The sequence below is a fragment of the Chrysemys picta genome, unplaced genomic scaffold, assembly GCF_011386835.1.
Source record: "Chrysemys picta bellii isolate R12L10 unplaced genomic scaffold, ASM1138683v2 scaf1298, whole genome shotgun sequence".
Lineage (NCBI taxonomy): Eukaryota > Metazoa > Chordata > Testudines > Emydidae > Chrysemys > Chrysemys picta.
The window spans coordinates 1-16909 of record NW_027054005.1 but is presented as its reverse complement, the minus strand read 5'-3'; the positions used below and the strand labels follow the sequence as shown (position 1 = coordinate 16909).

At 53.9% G+C, this 16909-nt stretch overlaps 1 pseudogene; it reads right to left on the bottom strand.

Annotated features, from left to right (window-relative positions):
- Positions 1-2328: 2328 nt before the first annotated feature.
- LOC135972200 (cAMP-dependent protein kinase catalytic subunit alpha-like) lies at positions 2329-7373 on the bottom strand (annotated as a pseudogene).
- Positions 7374-16909: the final 9536 nt, after the last annotated feature.

Genomic DNA, 16909 nt, shown 5'->3' with positions numbered 1-16909 from the left:
ATTAACGCAAAACTTAAAGGCCTAGACGGGTAAAAAGCAAAAAAGCAAATAAAAACAAACAGTAAAAAAATACTGTTTTGACCTTATAGTAAATAAAAATAAAATGTAAACTGTAGCAAAAATTAATAAAAAAATAAAATGTCAAAAAAAGTATAACAAAGTGCAGCTGTTGCTCCTTATTATATGTAATAAAAGGTATAAAAGTTGCTTTCATTGTTTTTTTAACAAAGACCTGCCCCGTGTACTCTCCCAAGCAATTGCAATTGTTCAAAAATAAAGTTGCCTCGAGCTAGTTGCATCAAACTCAAAGTAAAAACTAAACAGAACAGAAGTAAAAGTAGTTTAGGCCCAATGCCCACCCCCACCCCAAAATCCTCTGCCAATTTTTACACCCATGTTTCCCTTTTTAGGCCCCCCACTCATTCAAGACCCACACCAGACAAACAGGGGATCTGCCCATAGACAGACAGCAACAGAGACCAGAGAAAATGCTGCAAAGCGGAAACTGGGCAAAGTAGGAAGGCTATTTGCCTTGCTGCTGTAGTTGCAGTGATGCCAACCCCAACCGCTGAAAAATAATGATGGGCCTCAAACCAAATCTTGAGATTGGCTTCAAAATCATGAGATTTTATAACTACCTGGCAGGATGTTTTTATTCACTTCCTGCTATGGGAACTTATAAAAGTCACCTGGTTCAAGCTTTTCTCTGCAGTGAAGAGGGCGAGACAGGGAGGGTTTTTCCACCTGGGGAAATTAACTGAAAGAGCTACAGTAGCACATAGCGACTAAGCTCAGATTTCCCCATGCAGACAAGCCCTGATTGCTTTTTAATCAAACTCGCATGATTTGGTGACTGGTACTTTAAAAAAAAAAAAACCCCACACACGAATAGTGTCAGCCTAGTGCCCAAAGCACAAAGGTTGCTACCAGTAACTATATGACGGTTACATTAAGAAATTGCAGCCGTGCTCCTTTATACAGGCAGTGACGGCCAGAGGCAGAGCTGGGCGGGAGTTTTATCGCCAGAAAAAGTGGATTTATAGACAACAAAACTTTTCAAGGACAGATTGGTTTCAATGAAAGGTTTCTCAGGCCCAATTGAGACCCACCAGTAACCCAGTGTTTTGGGCACCCACCTCTGCTGTGGAAGACCCAGGTTCAAGGTCCTGCTCTGACTCTCTCCAATGTAGAATGGGAACAAATTTGAAACCCTCCAATTCTTTCACAAAACACAATCGGTTTCCAGCCTGATTGCACTTGGAACCTCCTTGTGCAAGGGGCTGTACAGAAGGGCTCATCACTTCCATTTTATTCCTGATAAACTGCCCCTCATTCACAGAGGTTTCCTCTCTCTCCTCCCACACCAGGAATTAGCTGGCATCTCATTACCTGATCCCCTTTGGAAGCAGATTCACACACATGGAAGGAGTTTCCCTGCAATAAGGAAGGTGTGTACATAGCCACATTTAGATGGAAGTATTCTGCTTCTGGCAATCCCCACTCCGCTAGCGCACTGCATTCCTGCACACTGTTCACCTCCCCAGCCCCGGCCTCAGAAATGGCTAGATTATCGATTCAGACAGGACCACTGTGAGCACCTCGTCTGACCTGCATAACAGGCCACAGGATTTCCCTGAATCAACTCCTGTTGGAATTGGAGCAGATCGTTTAGAAAAACCTCCCATCTCGATTTAAACAGCGTCAGTGATGAAGAATCCACCACGATGCTTGGCGAATGGTTCCAATGGCTAATTACACCCCGCTTAAAAATCTGCCCTTTTTCCCCAGTCTGAATATTTCTAGTTTCAGCTTCCAGCCACGGGCTCTCCTTAGACCTTTGTCTGCTAGCGGGACTGGCCCATTATCACAGAGTTATTCCCCTGGCTATTTCGAGACAGGGATCACGGCACCCCTTAACCTTCGCTTTAAGAAGCTCCTTGCGTCTCAGCATAAGGCAGGTTTCCCCCCTCCCCCATTTAATCGTTCTCATGGCAACTCTCTGCCCCTCTCCAATTTTTCACCTTCTTCCTCGAATTGTGGGCGCCAGACCTGGCCATGGCATTCCAGCAGCTGTGGCCCCCCCCGCCCCCCCCCCCCCGACACAGCGATAAAATAACCTCTCCCCTACTGCCTGCGATGCCCGTTTATCCATCGACCAGATGCCACCTCCCCATTTAAGCGCGGACGCTCGTCCCTTTGGGCTGCCAACTCCAGGCGAGTTCAGATACCGCTAATGGCAGCCGCCGACCCCCCAGCCACATCCCTGAACTCTTTGAGCCTCCGGGGAGAGGAACAGCTCCCGGCTCATCACAGCAACAACAACCGTCCCCTAGAGCCGAACAGCCCATTATTTTTTTTTAAACCAAACTTTATCGGTAATTGTTTCAAATATGTTTACAAAAAGCACACTGTTAAAGAGGAAGTGGGGGCTGAGGGGGGTTGTTTTGTTTTTTCCAGTGAAACAAGGTTTGTCAGAGGACACAGACGTGTGTCCGGGGCAGGGTGGATGATATCCCCACCCTCTAGATGGGACTCTCAAGCTTCTTTGTGGGAAAGGGGGATTTTGGGGGGAGGGCTACTGGCCCTAGAACTCAGCAAACTCCCTGACGCACTCCTCAGTGATCGAGACACGAATCTCCTTTTCCTAAGAGTCATTGAAGTTACTCGTGTCGTCCGGGCCTTTGCACTCTGGTATAAAGGGAGCTTCCACCTGAAAAGGGAGGGGGGGGCCAGGTTGGGCACGAGGTGAGGGATCAACATTTGTATCCCCCCCACCCCACTCCTGGGTCTGCTAGGGGCGCACGATCAGGCCCCCAACTTTGTAACAAGGCAGGCAAGGATCAGCCCCCCTCGTCCCCCAATCCAGTCAGAAACCCTCACACTTTTCAATCATGGAAGGGGGAGCCCATAACCCTGCTTAGGAGCCCAGGAACAGGGCCACCAGCACTCTTAAGAGATACAGGATCGGGCCCCTTAGCAACCAGGTGAGGGACGCAGGATCAGCGCCTCCTCAAGCCCCCTTTTTTCTAGCCAGAACTCCCTCCTCTCACTTTGCAATCAGGGAAGGGCAGGGAGTCATGAGCCCGTTGGATCCCCGAAAGAGCCCCCACTTGCATCATCATGTTTTAATCAGGACCTTCAGCACAGCCCTCTCCCACCGGAGCTAGAAGAATAACGCCATTAGCTGGCAGCAGCAGTAGTAGGCTGTTATCCTCAGGGGGTGGGGACTGGACCATGCTTTTGCCACCATGTTACAAACAGGTGACTGAGGGCTCCCTACTTTAAACCAATGCTGGGTGAGCATACCACCCCCTAGTGGCTGGACCCAGCCACAACACCCTGCTACAGAGTCCCAGGAACCAATGCACTCCTACAGGCCTGGGCACTGATGATCCCAGGTTCAATTCCTGCTGACGGAGGTCGCATGCATGTGGAAGTTACCCAGGCTCTCCTCTGCCAGCCGCCACCCACCACTGCCCTCCTACCTTCCTCTGGTAGACGGCGTTCCAGTCAGTGGTAGCAAACCACTTGTGGTTCTTGATGTCGTTGACCCAGTTCTCGAGGTTGCCAAAGCGTCTGGTGAGGTCCATCTGCAGCAGGTTCCGGAGCAGGTCCCTCAGCTCCGAGCTGAAGTGAGACAGGAACCGGAACTGGGGTGGGGAAGGAGAGAGAGGTCTGGATTTTACCTGCCCTGCCCTCGTGGCTAGATTCATAGATACACCTAATAATGTACAGCCCCTTGCATGGCTATGCCTGGGTGCTGAGACCCTACCATAATACACCTAGTAATGTACAGCCCCTTGCACAGGGGGTCCTGGGCTACACCTGGGGTGCCTAGGCACTACCATAATACACCTAATATGTACATCACCTAGCACAATGGGGTCCTGACCCATGACTGGGGCTTGTAGGCACTATCGTAATACACCTAATAATAAATAACAAGCCCTTTAAAAACACTGCAGGACAATGAGTGGACAAGAAGTGGTGGGGTGGGAGGCTACTGAGGACTGACACAGGAGCTGAAATGGTTAATTAGTAGCATCCACGCCCCCCCCCAGCTCTTACTGAGCATTTTTCCTCCACAGATCTCAAAGCAGGGCTGCCGCATCATTATACTCATTTTACATAAAGGGAAACTGAGGCACAGGGAGACGTGACTTGCCCAAGGTCACTGAGCAGGCTGGTAGGAGAACCGGGAACAGAACCCAGGCCTGTTGAGTTCCCCACTAGCTTTAAAGCTGACTTGTGTCCAACACGAGTTCTCGGAGATCCTGGCGAGAAGGCGCTGGGGTGGGCAGAGGAATATTATGGGCTCTTGGTTACTATGGCGATGAGTGCTCTACCAGTGCCTGGAGATGACTGATGTGTTTAAGGAATGTTTAGTCTTGCAACGTAACAGGGCTGTGGAGGGTTTTGCAACTCACAACAGCGTACAAGAAAACCAAAGGCACCTGTTCCAGGAGTCCCCATGAGAGTTACAGGGAGCACATTGGTGGTAGGATGGGGGATGGAGTCCATGTGTTGGGGAAATAGGGGTACGTGGCAAGGGAGGGTCTATGTGTTGGGGTGCAGGGGGAATGGGGTACATGACAGGGAGGATGCCCACGTGTTGGGGATTGGGGGAGCATGGGAGGGCATGAGCCTGTTGGGGGCGCAGCGTGTGAGCATCTCTCTGATCAGTCGCTGAGACGTGGCACCCCCCTTTCGCTGGCAACACTCCCCCCAAATCACACAAGTGTCCCCTCCCCCAGCCCACATACCTTGCCAGGACGATCTTCTCGTAGATCCGATTGGGCTGTATCGCGAAGAACAGGGGGTAACCAGCCACCAACTCATAGATGAGGACGCCCAGGGCCCACCAGTCCACAGCCTTGTTATAACCCTGCCTGGGGAAAGCAGGCCAGGGTCATGCACCGAACGTTTGGGGGGCGGGAGGAACCACCTGGTGACCAGGGATCAGCTAGAGATCAAGCAGCGGACAGGCCTTCCCCAGCTCAAATTGCCGAGGATGATCTCGGGGGCCAGGTATTCCGGGGTCCCACACAGAGTCCAGGTTCGGCCTTTCACCCACTTGGCAAGACCAAAATCCATCACCTGGAGCCAAAACACAGAGAGGGGAGAAGCTGGATCAGCCCGGAGGCTGTGACAGCAGGAGGGGGAGGGGAAGAGCAGATGATTGATGTATTCTGGCCGTGTTGGGGTGTCTTGGCTTTGGCAAGGGGATGGCAGGAGAGAGATTTGGGCAGGGAGGAAGTCACTGCAGGGAGCCAGGAGCCAGCTCTGGGATGGGGAAGGGAAGGAGAGGGGGAGGGGCAGCAGCGTCACCTTGATGTAGCCCTGCTGGTCTATCAGGAGATTCTCTGGCTTCAGGTCTCGGTAGATGACATCCAGCGAGTGCAGATACTCAAAGGTCAGGACGATCTGAGCAGCGTAGAACCGGGCGTGAGGTTCACTGCAATGAGGTGTGAGGAGAACGTGGGAATCCTGGGCCAGATCCGCCCCCTCTCAGCCAGCCCAGCACCCTCGGCCCCCTGCCACCCCCACCTTCACCTTCCTTATAGATCTCCAGGCAAGATGCCCCAACGCTTCTAGGCTAGGTGGCCCCATCTGCCCTACCCAGACCACTAGACCTAGCACACACATCCCACCCCCATTGCTAGACCCCTGACTCCATCCCAGGCAACCCAGGGCAAGCCCCTCCCAGACCAGCATCCCCCCCGTAACCCCAACACACACACCCATGGACCCCCAGCTCCTTCCAGCCTGACTCCATCTAGCCCTGGCATCCCTGCCACTGACTGTGGCTAGTGCTGGCAGAAGACCTCAGCAGCCCTCCCCATAGGGAATCCCTTCCTGACCAGCCCAGCTGGGGATCAGGTCACGCCCTGCAACATGAGAATCAAAGCCAGCGTCGCTGCAGATGCTGCTAGTGGATAATAGGTCTAGTTCTCTACTGAACTAAATCCCAAATTCACAGCTGTGGAAACAGTGGCACAGAGTGATTCTCCCCCCTTCCCACAAGGAGTGAATGGCAGAGGCAGGAAAAGGACCCAGGAGTCCCAACTCCCAGTCCCTCTCCTCTAAGTGCTAGATCCCACTGTCCTCCCTGAGCCAGGGATACAACCCAGGAGTCTAACAGCCACCCAGCTCTAACCGTTAGCGACACTGTCCCCAACATCGGCTCCCATGGCAACGTTCACCTGAACCTCCCGATCCGCCGTAGGTGGGAGAACATCTCTCCGTCTGGGATGTATTCCATCACCATGTACAGATTGGAGTTATCCTAGAAGGAAATGCAGCAGCAACGGAGTGCAAGATTCACTCCGAGCCCCCGTCAGCGCCTGCGACACCAGGATGAAACTGCTCCCCACACCCTGCTCCTTTATTACCCCTTCCCTTTCTGGGTGCTAACCCCACACGTCCCCAGGGAGCCTGATGCACTGGCCTGGCTTCCACATAGCACACAATGCAGTGCACCCGCTCTCTGGGAGATGACAGCCTACTACTGCCGCCAGCTGCTGCTGTTACTCCTTTAGCTCAAGGGCCGGAGGGACTGTGCTGTGGTGCGGAAGGTCCCGGGCACACACCTGCAGTGGGAGTTGCTGCACAGAGGCAGCTGGGGGAGACTCACTAATGAGAGGGCACGAGCTTTATTTGCGTGGAATATTTAGTGCTAGAGCCCTAGAAAATCCAACCCCTCCCCACACCTCTGGTCTAGGGGCAGGGACGGGCAGGCCCAAGATGGATTTCCCAGTTGTGATGTCTATGATCAAAGGGGAAATCCAACCTGCCGCCAGGTCAGACACCCCAAAGGAACGGAAGCAGGAAGTGAAAATTCTCAAAAGCAGAGTGTGAAATTGACCAGGCTGGTTTCATCCTCCCTTGCAGCTGCAAAGTCGAAGAGCAGCCTCCGAAGTAACTCCGCTGAGCCCAACAAAGCCATTCCGCTAGTGAGACCCTGCCCGGCTCCGTGGTGAGAACATGAGCACAGAGCACCCTTGTTTTTTCCAATGGTTTGCATGTAGAGGGGGTGGGACTCAGTTTCCCTGGGTGTTACTGGTTTAACGAGGTGATGGGAGAGGGAGCTTGTTGTTACGGAGGACCAGTGACAGAACTTGGGACCCCAGCCTATGGCCCTGGAGAATGGATACCCCAGCGACTGGTGACCTGGTGACCAGGAGGCCCAGCTTGGGAGTTCTGGTTCTGGCCAGTGGGAAGACAAGGGGCTGTGAAGAGAGGACCCCGGTGACCTGACCAGGCGGTTCCAGACACAGGGGGCCAGAGGACAGCTGACAGGAGAGGAGGCCATGGGGACCCTGTTTACCAGGACAAAGGACATAGGCTGGACTTGGGGGAGGTGGTATCCAGTGGCGTAGCCAGCTTCTAAGAGGAGGGGGAGCAAATATAAAAAAGGCGCCCCGCTTTGGCTTCTCCTCCAGCCGCATTGCCCCTCCCCCCCATGGCTCCTCCTCCCCTGCCGTGCCACCCCCGTGGCTCCCCCCCTTGCTCCTCCGGCCACCATGCTGTGCTCCCCCCCCGCTCCTCCGGCCGTGCCCGCCGCCCCCCCATGGTGGCTGGCCACGCTGCAGGCCGCCAGGCTGCGCCCCCCGCCCCTACTCCTCCAGCCGCGGGCCACATGCCGCGCCCGCTTCTTCGGCCGCCACTGGTGGGCCGTGCTGCAGGCCACATGCCGTGCGCCCCCCCCCCACTCTTCCGGCCGCTTTTGGGAAGGCGGGGGATGCGGCTGCTCCCCCTGCACCCCGCTACTGGTGGTATCAGATGCCCAGCTGGGAAGCAGGGGGGCTCGGGTCTGGAGAGAGAGAGCAGGCAGAGCCCACCTGGATGCAGGCGAGACTTGGATGTGCTGGGTTGAGGGAGGCCAGGCCCGAGGGCCCTGAGAGTTTCCTATGCTGTGTTCAGCCGCTCAAGAAACCCTCCTGTTTTACGCTGGCTGAGAGTGCCTCCGGTCTAGAGAACAGGGTTGTATTATTCCCTCTGGGAGTGAAGGCCCTGGAGGTCCAGAGCGAGTGGACTCCCTTAGGGGACCCATGGCAAGAGACAGGTGTGCTAAGGCTCAGAGAGGTGTGGTTCCAGGAGGTGGAGGGGCTTAACCCCTGAGAGAAAGTGGACCCCTGAGAAGGGCTGTCACACTGAAGGAGGTTCCCCCAGGGACTGCATGGGGCCAAGAGTGGGCATGACCTGTGAGTCTGGGACAGTAACTGTTAATAAACAGAGGTTAAGGATATTTCTGTGTGAGGCTCTTTCACTGGGAAAAGACTCTGCAAACCCGCAGAGTGTGAGGTGACGCCCTGAGCCTACGAAGGGTGAGGCCAGGTGCCTAAAGTCAGAGGATTACGCCTTGAGCCCCAGGAGCAGGGTAAAGGTGGGTGCCCAAGAGCGTAAGGGGAACAATGCCTGAACCCTGCTGTCTCTAAGGGGACGAAGGGAGCTCAGCCCATCCTTGGTCTCCCTGCTCAGACAGTTCTGCTCTGCGTGACGTGGGCCTTCCTGACCCTGTACCAGCTAAACAGGCCCCCAACACCCTAGTGGTACCTTGATGGGGCCCAGTCAGCACATATCAGGCAAGACTGTCGTAGGAGAATCGATTGGCTCAGCGAGCCAGCCTGTGTAACAGCAGCCTCTGGCCCCAGTGCTACTGTGTCACCCAAGAGCTACATGGCACAGAGCAGGGGTGACATTTCCATTGAAGCAGCTTCTGCAGACAAGGGGCCAGAGATCAAAGCTATTTAACCCAAGAACCATGAGGGGCCCCAAGAAAACGACTCTGCCAGCACTGCCTGTCACTAACACGCCCATCACCCTAGTCTCCAGGCTGCCGCAGGGGCTGCGATTTACCCTGCAGCCTCCTCTGAGCTGACGACTCTTCGTCGCTACAACCCATTAACCTCAGGCTGACAGACAGGAGACAGGTCTCCCTTCAGAGCCAGCCCCTCTTTAATCAGGCCGGCCACAGGGGGTGCTATGGAGCTCGAAGGCACAACTCTCTTTGCTCTCCCCCCTACACACAGGGTGTAGCTCACAGGCCCCAAGAGCCAGGTTCAGAGAAGAGGGTCCAAGCCCCATTGCCGGGGCTTGAATTTTAGCTTTCACAGAAACTCCTGGGACAGTGTACCCCATACGGCTTTATGGGGAGGGGGCGCTTATAAATGTATGTATGACATAACTGGAATATGTTTTGTGCTGCCTGTGCCATGTAATATATCTCCGTAAAGGTTCTGGTCTACTGTATCTATTCATCCTATTTGTACATCTAGATCGTTTTCTACTTGAGGTTAAGAATATGGGCTGTATGCTGGCTTGGTTTCTAAGTGAGCTTTGGGAGGCATTTGGTCAGCTTCTTTAGGAAGGAATTTGCCAGGTTAAGTACCTGATCAGGAAACACTTGGAGAACAATGCATCTTGGAATGCTCCAATCCACATAAGAGGTCTTCCTGGAGACATGCAAGATACCATGTGGACAATGGCTGCGGCCTGTAAAGACTGAGTCATGCAGGGACATGTGACTTGCCCAGGTGACTCCAGAACTCCATCTTGGAGCTGGACTTTGCATAGGAGGGGGGTCTCCACCCACAAGAGAGAGTCTATTTAAACCCTTTGGAGACCCCTCCATTTTGTCTTCAGCTGGCTAAGGAAGGAGCCTCTCCACCCCCCAAGGATACTTGAAGGGAACTGGAACAAATGACAGCAACTACAGGGGGTGTGAGTGATTGCTGGACCCAGGCTAAAAGGAGATTAGCCTGTAAAAGGGAGCATTCTGGAACTGGTGAGGAACTTAACTGTATTTAGTTTGATTAGACATAGATTTGTGCATTTTATTTTATTTTGCTTGGTGACTTACTTTGTTCTGCCTGTTACCACTTGGAACCACTTAAATCCTATTTTCTGTATTTAATAAAATCACTTTTTATTTAGTAATTTACTCAGAGTATGTATTAATACCTGGGGGAGCAAACAGCAGTGCATACCTCTCTATCAGTGTTATAGAGGGCGAACAATTTATGAGTTTGCCCTGCATAAGCTTTATGCGGGGTAAAACGGATTTATCTGGGTTTAGACCCCATTGGGAGTTGGGCATCTGAGTGCTAAAGACAAGCACACTTCTGTGAGCTCTTTTCAGGTAAACTTGCAGCTTTGGGACAAGTGATTCAGACCCTGGGTCTGTGTTGGAGCGGACTGGAGTGTCTGGCTCAGCAAGACAGGGTGCTGCAGTCCTGAGCTGGCAGGGAAAACAGGAGCAGAGGTAGTCTTTGCACATCGGGTGGCAGCTCCCAAGGGGGTTTCTGTGATCCAACCCGTCACAACTCCATCAGGAGGAAACAATCCCACGTGATGGTTTCAAAGTCTCCACAAAGCCAATTGTGCATGAAGTTAGGACTTCCTCTGAGACACCCCCCCGCCCCCCGCACAGCAAAGCAGAGCTCATGCCCTAGGGACAGCGCAAGGGAGCTGGAAACTGAAACTGACTAGAAACAAAAGCAAAACCGACCAGGTTGGGGGTGGGGGGAGGGAGTATCACTGTTCAAAACCTGGAGTCAAAAGCAGAACAGAAGAGACTGAAAAAGGGGAATGATCAAAATTGATTTTTCTTAGCTCCAAACCTGATCCTAGATGTCACGCCAGGAACGTTTGTTCTCAAGATATAAGAGACGAAGACTGTGCCCTTCGACCCCTTCAGCACAGCTTTGGTTTTAAATAGGAAACAAATCGAGGGGATTGTGGGATCGGGGGGGGGACAGGGACGCAGCCCAGGACTGGGCTGGCAAGCAAAGGACATCTACCTTGAAGGAATACTCCAGTTTGATGAGTAATGAAAAGTCAGATCTTCTTCTGCTGGCCCCTCCCACACACTCCCCTCTTCTGCACCCCCACGCAGGGTTCTGCTCCATATCCCTCCCCCTCACTGGGGATTCCACGGCCTCAGGCCAGATCTCCGCGGTAGCCTCCTGCGTCTCACCTTCTGTTTATCCAGGATCTTCATGGCATAGTGATTCCCGGTCTCTTTGTGTTTCACCAGCATCACCCTCCCGAATGGGCCTGTGCTCAGGGTCTTGATTCGATCAAACTGATCCAAACTGGCCGTGTTCTGGAAGGGGGAAAACAAACCTGACGGGGGGACAGACTGGTCCTGGGGGCACCAGGAAGGAACCTGCCTGGGACAGTAGGATTTGCACTGCAAGACTGGAGGGGTCTTTAATGACCATGAGGGGGTTAGTCTGTATCCGCAAAAAGAACAGGAGTACTTGTGGCACCTTATATATGCATCCGAAGAAGTGGGCTGTAGTCCACGAAAGCTTATGCTCTAATAAATTTGTTAGTCTCTAAGGTGCCACAAGTACTCCTGTTCTTTTTGCGGATACAGACTAACACGGCTGCTACTCTGAAACATGAGGGGGTTGTTCTTGAGAACATTGATATGAAGTAGATGTCATATTTCACCACCAGAGGGCGCCAAAGGAAACCGCTACATTTTGAATGAGACACGGACAAGGGATTCCCTGCTCCTTAGGCAGAACCAAAATCCAGTTCCAGACAGGCGACCCGCCCAGCTCCATTCAGTGGGGGCTGGTGCGTAAGAGGCGGGGGAGGGGCTGGGAGTCAGGACTCCTGGGTTCTAGCCCTCGGTCTGTGCGGAGAGGGAATGAAGTGCAGTGGTCAGAGGGCAGGAAACTAGGAGTCACAAGATCGCTTCCTAGTTCTGCCACCAACTTCCTATACCCTTGACCAAGTCCCTTCCCCCTCTGGGCCTCAGTTTCCCCATCTGTGCCATGGCGTTAATGACACAGGGTGTGCGGGAGGACTAGCAAAGTGAAAGTGCTGCACAACCACCCCAGGCGGGATTTCCAGTGGGGACAGACCCAGGGCTGACCTCAAAAGCTTTTCCGGCACCTACAAACTCGGGCACTGCGCCCAAGCACAGGCAGCAAACGGAGGCCCTTTGAACAGAGTCCCTGTTAACACAACCCCCGGGAGCCAATCTGGGGCTGGGCTGGACGACCACGCTGGGGCCTTGGGAGGAGGATGCGGCAGGGGGAGACAGGCTGGATCAGGAGGAGTCCCACATGGTTAGTGTCCCTCTCGACCAGCAGAGTGGAGTTGAACCTACAGAGTTCTTGGCCCTCCAGTTACCAGAGGGCAGATTGGGGGGGGGGGTGGAGAGCAACATGGTCCACTCAGCCCCAGGAGCAAAAATAACCCCAGACCCTTAGCAGAGGCTGTGTGGCAAGGTGGCTCAGCGATGGGGAAAGAGATCCAGGGGGTGATTGCAGAGTAATCAGCCTGGGGCTACAGAGGCCTTGATTGGGGGGTGCTGGTGGGGGTGAGAAGGTGATCTGGGTTGGGGGCACAGTACCTGGGAGGGGTTCTCCCATTTCTTGAGGAAGTCTTCTTTGGCTTTGGCTAGGAACTCCTTCACTGTAAGGGAAACAGAAAGGGAGCAGCGTGAGGAGTCAGGAGTGGTGGTTTCAGGGCAGCAGCCGTATTAGTCTGTATCCTCAAAAAGAACAGGAGTACTTGTGGCACCTTAGAGACTAACAAATTTATTAGAGCATAAGCTTTCGTGGGCTACAACCCACTTCATCTGAAGAAGTGGGTTGTAGCCCACGAAAGCTTATGCTCTAATAAATTTGTTAGTCTCTAAGGTGCCACAAGTACTCCTGTGGGTTGTAGCCCACGAAAGCTTATGCTCTAATAAATTTGTTAGTCTCTAAGGTGCCACAAGTACTCCTGTTCTTTTTGAGGAGTGGTGGGGCACCCAGCCTAATGGACACAGCTCCCCTTTCAGCCCCCCCACCCCCCGCTCAGTGAAGAGGCATGCAGTCACAAAGGGGGATGGCAGTGCCTGATTGGCCACAAAGGGTGGCTCAGCTGGGGATTGGCTAGAGAGAGGTCCATGCAGGGGCGCTCCCAAAACACCCCCACCCCCAGGCCTGCCCCTGGACACACCGAAGAACCCCGTCAGGGAGGGCTAATGCAGCCCCCAGCGCCTACCAAAGGGGCGCACTTGTGCCTCAAACCCCCTGCCCCCGCTGAACATGCCACTCAAGGGTGCCTGTTCCACGCCCCGCAACACACAACCTGCACCCCACAAGGAGACACTCGTACAACCCTCCAGTCAAATGACGTCACGATGCGTGGATCACTTTGCCCTAATGGGAGGATACAGGAGCTACACTGCTGCCAGCAAAAGGGGTGAAGGGGGAGGAGATTCCCCCCTAGCTTAAAGGGCAGAGGCCTGTGTGTAGCCTTCTCTCAACCATGCAGGCAGCAAGCACCAATCACACAGACAGACAGACACACACACACCTGCAGAAAGCAGCCGGAAAAGTCGCAAACCCCAGTTGGGCTTTGCCCACAAAGGGGTTAAAACAACCAGCCGCAGCCTCCACAGCAGCAGCCCGGGAACAGCAGGTGCCCGGTTCTCTGGCATCCAACCAGGTGATCCTTCCTTCGCCAGCCGGGCTCCCTGTCCTTGCTGCCAGATCCCAGAACCACGGGAGGGGGGACTGATTTCCCAGGACAGCTACTTCAAGAACGGGGAAACCTGGACCAGTGACAACCGCAGCAGGGAGAGGGCTGAGGGTTTGCTTCCTAGATGAAAGGGCAGAAGGGAGCCGGGCGGCAGCTGCCGGGCTCAGTTCCGGCTGGACCGACCATGTAACGCTGCCGGGTTTCAAGCTGTAGTGTTGATGGTGTAGTACGGCCTAGAACCTTGGACAGGTGTCTTTTTAAAATCAAAATATGTAAGGGCAGCGCCAGCCCTCTCCCAGGCACATTTAACAATTAACTTGCAAGAGGAAATGTCCGTCTCCCTGGGGAATCTCTCGGTGGGAGCAGCCGACGGCAGGAGCACACGCACGCTGGGAGATCAGCTCCCTGGGCATCGCTCTATGGGTGATCGGGGGGTGAAAGTTCCACTGTGCCAACCCCAGAGGCGGCTGTCTCAGGCGAGCCCAACGCTGACGCTCCAGCAGATTTCCCCATTTGCGAGTTTCTGATCCCAAAGCGCCCCCTACAGGCCAAGGCCTGCAACCAGCACAGTAAGGCACTCAGCAGGGTAAGCTGCTCCAGGCAGAAAGACATGGCCACATGGTAGATGCCTCCCAGGTTCACACTGTGATGCGGTTGCCAAGAGCTTGTTTGCCAGAGGAAGGACCCTGCCAGCCCTGTGGAGACGCCAAGGAGAAGAGCCTGGCGTGATGCAAGGGGCTCTGCGGGGAGCACGGTAGCGTCAGGGAAGGCAGTAACCATTTCTCAGCTGTGGTGAGCAGTGCTGCACGCAAGGGGGGAAATTCAGGACTCCTGGGTTCTATCCCCAGCTCTGGATCTAGTGGGACAGAGCAGGGGGGACAAGGAGTCCCGACTCCTGAGTTCTCTTCCAAATCTAGGCAAGTCACTTCACCTTCGTCTCAGTTTCTCCATGTGTCAGCAGAGCCGATCCTGCCTCGTCTTTGGGAAGACGCTGTGTCCTTTCCATCCAAAGATCCCAGTCTAAGCACTAAACCACATCAGTTAATATCTTCCCTTAAAGCTATCATCATCCCCAGCCTGCCCCCGCACACCCAACAGACCAGGGCTCATGAGTCAGAAACCAGCCTGGGAACTGACCAGTGCAAAGAGGCCCACAGGTGGCAATGTCACAGCCCATCTGCCCAGCACAGGGCACCCCACAATCACCTCTTCACCACTGCCTGCCCCCTCCACCGGCTTCTGCTGCAGAGAAAGTCACTAAGGGGTTACTGCACCTGCCTCTGAGCCAGCCGGGAGATAGGCGACTGGCACGTGCACAGTGGTATACTGGGCAATCCAGCGTGGCACTGCCCGCAGCCCTGACTCTGCAAACCCTAATGCCACATGTGGAGCGTTACTCATGGGAGGAGAGTTACGCCCCTGTGTCCTTGCAGGATCGGAGCCCAAGTTCCTCACGGAAAACGGATATAAAACAACATAAAAAGCTCAGACGGTGCTTTCACCGAGTCAATGGGCCAGAGGCGCAGGTAGCGTGAATCGCATGGCTGTATTGACTTGAAAACTGCATCACACCAGCCGAGGATCTGGCCCCATTGATGCCAATGGCCCGAGGGTGATTTGCACCAGCCGGGGAGCCGGCCCTGTATCTCCAAGGCTTAACTTTGTTTTCTTAAGTTCCACCAGGCCCAAGGGAGCAGCCGACTGTAGCCCAGCAGCCCTGGCGCGGGCCATCGCCCAGGGGTGCTGATGGGAGCATCCAGCTCGTGCCAAGGTCACCGTTCGCCGCACACTAATCCCAGCGTGCTCTGCCTTGGGGGGGAAACTCCGACCCGTCCAGCCCTCATCCCAGCCCTTCTGCTTCTCAACTTCACCTTTTCTATTTTGGCTGTCACAAGGAGGAAGCCAGGAACACCTGTGCTCACAGGCAGGTTAGCAAGGCAGCCCAGGGGGCGGCTCAGCCAGGGGAGAGCTTCATCGACCTTCATTACCTGGAGAGTCTTTAAACCACAGGGACTGGCTCAGACCCAAGGTCCATCTAGCCCAGGATCTTCTGACAGCTGCCAGCACCAGCTGCTTTGGAGAAGGTGCAAGACCCCTGTCGAGATGAGATCACCTGCCAGAGGGGAGATGCCTCCTTGCCTCTGACAGAGGTTGGCTCATGCTCTGAAGAGGGAACGTCAATAGCCTTTCCAGCCACCTTGGTTAGTTTTCTTACCCCTCACTATTATCACTCTGTCCACTTAAATGTTGTATTGGGTTCAGAATCCTGGTCTCTCTCAGAAACACAACATGGTATGACAGTCAGGCAGCAGTGAGTTCCACAGGTTAATAGCACAACAGGACATCTCCTTTGCTCAGTTTTCAATTTACTGACATTTTGGCAAATGCTTGTGCCTTGCCAGGCAGGCTGAGCAGAGGAAGGGTGGTCCAGTGGTTAGAGCGCTTACCCTGGCTGACCTGGGTTTGATTCTCAGCTCCCGCCAGACTCCCTGAGGGTGTGTCTACACTGTAATAAAAGACGTGTGGCTCAACCACAGCTGGCTCAGGGGCTAAAAACTGCACTGTAGACATTCGGGCTGGAGCCTGGCTCTGAACCCCAGCGAGGAGGGAGAGGTTCCGGGAGGGAGAGAATTTTTTGATGAAAATGTTTTTCCCTCAGAAAGTGCCAATGTGCCAAAGCCGGAGCTGTTTGCAGGATAGGGGGGGTTGGACAAATATCCCCATTTGGGAATCATTGGGAAACCGTTTCCAAGCTGCCCGAACGCCCTGCTCCGACATTTCTCAACGGCTCCACATTAGTTCAAAACCACGTCATTTCACCATCCCAGGGAATTTATACTGAAAAGGTAACAACAAAAATTAAAAGGTCAAAATGAAGGCCAAGCATTCCAGCTGCCCTGCTACCAGGTCAGCTTTCGGATGGCCAGCGTGCAAAGAGTTTGACTTCTCACCCTGATTTAGGGATGGCACTTTTTTTAATATCTCCAAAATCCTCCTAGGACGACGCTAATAAAGCAGGGAGAACAGCACTGCCCCTTCCACATAGATGCGGTGAAGGTAACTGTACTCACATGTGAGGTGCGCAGATACTACAGTAATTAGGACCATATCAACACCCTATACAGAAGCACCCCATATACTTTCTCTATCCCATTCATAGAACATCACCCATGGGATTAGTCACAGGCATTTTGATGGTGCGCCTTCAACCAGAGGCCAAAACACTGCTGAATGAAGGGTAGCTCTCTCTCTCTCACACACACACACTTCCTGCTCTGAACGGAAAGGTGATCCCGGTAGCTCCACAACGCACAGAACCACCGCTCGGCTACAGTGCCGCCAAGGCAGGAAAAGGCAGCAGAGCTCCTAACGCCAGTTAAAGGGATGGGAGGGTGGGTCTCAATCAAACTCCCCTGAT